Source organism: Elephas maximus, chromosome 10, assembly GCF_024166365.1.
Source record: "Elephas maximus indicus isolate mEleMax1 chromosome 10, mEleMax1 primary haplotype, whole genome shotgun sequence".
Taxonomy (NCBI): Eukaryota; Metazoa; Chordata; class Mammalia; order Proboscidea; family Elephantidae; genus Elephas; species Elephas maximus.
This window is the reverse complement of record NC_064828.1, coordinates 30,051,568-30,058,248: the sequence shown is the minus strand read 5'-3', so window position 1 is coordinate 30,058,248 and position 6,681 is coordinate 30,051,568.

Sequence of the window (6,681 nt, the reverse complement as noted above, 5' to 3'; positions counted from 1 at the left end):
ACTCAATGGTAGATCATGATAAATGAAGTTGAGGTGTCAGAAAATTCTTGGTATAATGTACAGGAAGAAATAAAAAAAAGTAAGGAAACAAAAAAAATTCTAATACACACACACACACACACACACACACACACAAGACCAGACTTACTGGTCTGACAAAGACTGGGGAAATCTTGAGAGTATGACCTCTGAACACCTTTTTAACTCAGTAATGGAACTACTGTGAGGTTCACTCTTAGGCCAAAGATCAGAAAGCCCATAAAACAAAACAAGACTAAAGAGGCACACCAGCCCAGGGGCAAGGACCAGAAGGCAGGAGGGGACAGGAAAGTTGTTAATGGGGAACCCAAAGTCGAGAAGGGGAGAGGGTTGACATGCCATGGGGTTGGCAAGCAATGTCACAAAACAGTATGTATATTGTTTAACGAGAAACTCTTTTGCTCTGTAAACCTTCATCTACAGTACAATTTAAAAAAAATCCTTGTGAGGAAACTTAACATTGCATTAACATCAAATCAAACTTTTTCATATCATGTATTTGAAAACACAGATAAGATTTTCCTGAAACATGCACCGATTTTTCTCTTCTAGTCTTAATAACTCTTTGTCAGGTTTCAACTAGTAAAACTAAGCATGACTAGTGAACCACTTTTAACCTTCTTTTGAAGCTGAATCTTTTCTTTGAATCCATATACATAGTCAGCAAATGATAGGTTTTCATGTGGGTCTTGGCATTTTTGAGCTAGTTTATTCAGGTGGTCAGAAATACTAGGTTAACCATTTTTTTTTAAATAAAATTTTTCTATTTTTGAATAACCTTAGATTTACAGAAAAATTTCAGAGATACCCCAGAAAACCTTCGTATGGCCCTATGCAATTTCCTCCATTGTTACCATCTTACATTTCCATTGTACCTCTGTTAAAACTCAGAAGTCAACCTTGTTACATTATTAACTAAACTCCAGATTATTTTGGGTTTCATCAGTTCTTGCATTAACGTACATTTTCTATTCCAGGACTTAATCTAGGGTACCACATCGTGTTTAGATGTCATGTCTCTCTAGCCTTCTCTGGGTCTGTGACAGTTTCTAAGACTTTCCTTGTTTTTCATGACCTTGATACTCCTGAGGAATACTGGCCAGGTGTCATGCAGACACCTAATATGGGTTTGATGTTTTCCCTCATGATTAGATTGTGATTCTGGGTTTGGGGTAAGAGTACCAGAGAGGTGAAACGTCCTCCTCATTGCATCATATCACGGCTACATGACATCCACATGACATCACTGGTGATGCTAACCATCACTTGGTTGATGGAGTGTTTGCCAGGTTTCTCCACTGTAAAGTTATTATTTTTCCCTTTTTCTAGCATGTTCTTTGAGGTGTGTCACACAGTCTAGGCCACCCTCGGAGGAAAGGGATTAAGCTCTACCTCCTGGAGAGGGGAGTATCTACATATACTATTTGGATTTCCTCTGTAAGGAAATTTTGTTTCTTCTCCCTCATTTGTTTATTTATTCAGTCACTTATATCTGTATGAATTCATGTATATTTATTTTATACTTTGGGTTATAATACAATACTATGCTATTTATTTTTTTTTAATTTAAATTGTTCCAGTTTTGGCTACTGAGAGCTCTTTCAGGTTGGCTCTTATATCCATTTGACATGTTGCCATTCTTTTTGTTTTTTGGACATTTCTTACTTTTTGGTACTACAAGATGCTCCAGGGTCATCTGTCTTTTCCCTGTCCCAGCCCTAGAATCTGTCATTTCTCCAAGGAGCCCTGGTACCTTTTATTGGAGAATGATATTTAGAAATCAAGATCTGGGTGTTGGGAGTGTTTGTTGCTACTGGGGTGTCATTGTTTCTAGTCCCCTTCAGTAAAAGGAGCTACATAATATATAAATACACACTAAATCATGTATATACACACACACACGTATAATTTTTTCTCTATCTGTCTATCTAATCTATCTATCCATCCATCCGTCCGTCCGTCCATCCATCCATCATCTAGGTATCTATGTATCTATCACGTATCTATGTATCTATCTATCTATGTATGAATCTATGTGTGTATGTATCTATCTATCTATGTATCTATCTATGTGTCTATGTATCTATCTATCTATCTATGTATCTATCTTTCTATCTGTCTATCTATATTAAGCTAAGCATGAATTCGTACTGGATGTCTCTAATCAGTTCCACAGGGTTCATTCTTGGCTTTCTTTCTTGCTTAGCTGTAACTTTGGTCCTTGACAGTGTAGTAGATTTGAATAACAGCCCCCCAAAGATGTCACGTCCTAATCCCCAGAATCTATAAATATATTAACTTTGAATGGCAAAGGAACTTTGCAGATATGATTAAGCTAAGGGCATTGTGATAGGGAGATTATACTGGAATATTCAGCAGACCAATGTAATCAGAAGGTTCCTTCTAAGAAGGAGGCAGGAAGGTTAAAGACACAGAAGGTGATGTGATGAGTGAGGAGCGTGAAAGAGATTGGCTGCTAGATTCGAAGATGGAGGAAGGGGCCACTAGCTACGGAGTGCAGGCAGTCTCTAGAAACTGGCAAAGGCAAGGAAACAGATTTTCCTCTGGAGCCTCCAGGCTGAACCAGCCCTGTTGACATCTTGACTTTCTCCAGGTGAGACTGATTTTGGACTTCTGACTTCCAGAACAGTAACATAATGCATTTATGTTATTTTAAGGCACTAAGTCTGTGGTGCTTTGTTATAGCAGCAATAGGAAACTAATAAAGAGAGTAAGAACCGTGGCTCTCACCATCTACTATTCATTTACTTATTTGTTCAGCCACAGGATACATGTAAAACAGTTTCAGAATTGTTAGCCCACAGTCCGGTGAAAACAAATTTACCAGCTACAGTAGAGTGTCTGTGTGTAGGTGTTTTGCCTTTAGCCTTACAGTTTCTAGTCAAAATACCATTTTCCAAAGTTACTTAGGTAGGCTCCTCCTTTTTTACCCTACCCACCGAGTGCAGTTATGTCACACAGTTATAATACAGATAGATTTATTTGTCACAAACTGTCTTCCATCTCGGAATTCCCTCACATCTTGGTTGATCATTTTTTTTTTAGTTGCATATATTAAAGTTCACTTTTCATGCTTTACATTTCTATGAGCTTTGACAAATGCATAAATTCATGTACCCACCACCCACCCTAGAACCATATAGAATAGTTTCTTCACCTAAAAGTTCCCCTGTACGTCCCTTTTGTAGTCAACCACACCCCTTCCCCCCATCTCCTGGCAATCACTACTATGTTTTCTATCCCTATAGTTTTGCCTTTTGTAGAATTTCGTATGGATAGAATCATACAGTATGTAGTCTTTTGGATCTTCTTTTCGTTTCTACAATGCATTTAAGATGAACCATGTTGTTGTGTGATTCAATAGCTCATTTATTTTTATTGCTGAATAATAATATTCCGTTGTATGGATGCACCACACTTTATCCAAGTGTGGCATCTTAGCTGCTTTCAGTTTTTAGTGACTGTGAATAAAACTGCAGTAAACTTTTATGTACAGATTTTTTTTTGGTGGACATAAGTTTTCAGATTGCTTGGGTAAATATGTAGGAGTTTGATTGATGGGTCATAGGGTAAGTCTATATTTAGCTTTATAAGAAACTGCCAAATGCTCTCCCAAAGTAACTGTAACATTTTGCATCCCAACCAGCAATGAGTGACAGTTCTGGTCGTTCCATATCCTTGTCAGCATTTGGCAGTGTCAGGTTTTTGGATTTTAGCTGTTTTAATAGGCATGCAGTGGTGGTTCATTGTGGTTTTAATTTTTATTTCTTTAATGACATATAATGTTTTCATGTGTTTATTTGCCCTTAGTATATCATCTTTTGTGAACTGTCTGTTCAGATCTTTCCTGTTTTTCATTTGGTTGTTTGTTTTCTTAATATTGAGTTTTGATAGATTTAAAAACTTAATAACTTTGGTAAATCTTCCAAGTAAGAGTCATTTACATACTTTCAACTGTTATATCATCTCATAAACTCATGGCAAGACTCTTCTTTTAGATAGCACATCAATTCCAGTGTGAAATTGGTGGAAGAAAACTGCTTTAAGTGTTAGGTGAATGAGAAATAGACTTCTGTTGTGTCAAACCACAGCAAGTTTGGGCTTTAGGCATTACAGAAATTAGTGTTACAATACATATTGGTTTTCATCTCTTATTCCCGATTTTTTTCATGGGATAAATTTTCAGAATTTTGAAAGTTAAAAAGCCTGGGCTATTGCAAATTAAAGACTTCAGCTTTTGAAATTTAAAAGTATTTTCATGTTTTCTAAGGCACCATTCCTCTCCTGAGACAATGACTTTAGCTCTAAAAGTATTGAGGGTAAAAATATGAGAAAATATGTGGTATGGGAAGGACCATGGAGAATTTTGGTTAATACCTCAAAATATTATTCTAGCTCACCGGAATACATGTTGGCAATGAAAAATAAAAAATAGGTCAAATATTTTGAGGGAAAAGTGAATGAGTATAGGGAACCTAGAAACATTGCTCCATTCAAGCTTCTTATTTTACAGGTAGAGAAGATGAGGCCAGAGATGTGAAGTGACTTATAAGACACGTTACTAGTTGGTGGTAGAACTAGATTGGAACCCTCATCAACTGACCGCCTGTTCATTGGTTGTCCCAGCACATTAAACATCTTGAGTTCTTGTGGGATGAAACGTTAAATTATTTTCAATGAATCAGTGGCCGTCAACTCAATTCTGATTTATGGTGACCTCTATGTGCGTGGGAGTAGAATTGTGCTCCATAGGATTTTCAGTGGGTTTTTTTTTTTTTTTTGGAAGTAGCCTTTTTTTTTTTTTTTCCCCCTGAGGTGCCTCTGGGTGGACTTGTACCTCCAAACTTTAGGTTGGCAGCCTAGCATGTGAACCATTTGCACTACCCAGGTACTCCATTTTCAATATACCTAGGTCCAAAAAAGGACCAATATACTTTGGAACGATTTTAATACTCAGTTTAAAAAGGCTTTTACTGGTCAATTACTTAAAAGATTCAATTAGCAAATGCATTCCTCTCCACATTGCATTTGGGTGGGTTGAGGTTTTTCCTGTTATGCTTACACAAGCGATAGAAGTATAGTGACCGCTAGAGGGCAGCAGAACACAGGCGACTAGGTACAATCATCTTGGGTCCTCCAAGGGTGGAAAATTTCTAGGGCTACAATTTTAAGAAAATTAATAAAGCAAAAGTGGAGAAATGCTAGGGAGAGGCGTAGAGTAATTGGAAAAAAATGAAGAAAACTATTCTCATTGTCATGGGTTTTACGTTTCACCACAATTCTCCATCTTCAGAAATTGTTCGTCCAATATCTGATTAGTAACTCTGAGAGTCATTGTAAAAGTTGTTGTTAGCTTTTATCTAGTCTGCTCCTGACTCATGGCTGCTCCTGACTCACAGCCACTCCAAGAAAAGCTATTGTTCCAAAAACTCATCCCTCAAAAAACTCAGTGGTAGTAGTTTGGTGTTTGTTACTCCTTTTTCTGGGAACATTTGGGAGGAGGTATGTAGGTGGAGGTGATATGATTTATTGACACAGAACAGGTGGCAGATTGGGATGTCATGGATACCTGTGGTCATGAAGGAGGTTACCTAGGCTTCTGTTCCTCCCTTCTTCCAATTTATTTGTCCTCCTCTCTCCTCCTCAGAGTCAATATATCTAAATTCTTTTGTCTGGCATTCATCATCATCCTTCACAATATGGCCTATATTGGAAGTCCCTGGATAGTGCAAAAGGTTAATGTGCTTGGCCGCTAACCAAAATGTTGAGAAGTTTGGGGACACCCAGAAACACCTCAATGTTCTCCTGATTAACTTCCAAAAAATCAACCATTGAAAAACATATGGAGCACCGTTCTACCCTGACACACATGGCGCCTCCACAAGTCAGAGTTGACTGGAGAGCAACGGTTTTTTAAAATCTGTATTATTTGTTTTCCGTGCTTCCCAACACAAATCCTCAGCTCTAGCCAGGCCAGTCATCTGTAGACACAAAATCCCTCAAGGAGGAGTTGTGGTTAATCTGAGGCTTGAAAGTTAGGAAGGAGAGGGGAACGAACATGTGCCGAGAGTCTTCTGTCTCTTTCTGTGCTTTGGTCCTTATATAAATTGTCTCATTTAATCTTTACGAAATTCTTACAAGATATAAATTGTACCCATTTTACAAAATAAGACCCCAGGCATCGTAAGTGTTAAGTGTCTTTCTCAAGTGGCAGAGCAGAAGATGAGGTGAGGCTCTGTGGGCTAAAAAGCAGCCTGAGCCAAGGTGCAGGGATGATAGCGATTAGAGGAGTCAGGTGACTGTCCTGCCTAAACCTGAGGGTTCGTGTTGGGAAGCAGTGGGAAACAAATAATATAGGTTTACTGGGGCCATATTATGAAGGCCAGACAGAGGAATTTAGATACGTTGACTCTGAGTAGCAGAGAGAAGGATTGGTGGGAATGCGAGCGGAAAAGGGAAATTCACCATCTTTATACACTTTTACATTGCTTTAATTTGTTATGACGACCTCATATTACTTTTGTAAGTAAAAAAATTGAGATAGAAAATATTCAATAAACATATTTAAGCCCTTATTGTATGCTGAGTATTGAACTACTGTTGATTTCCATCATATGAAAG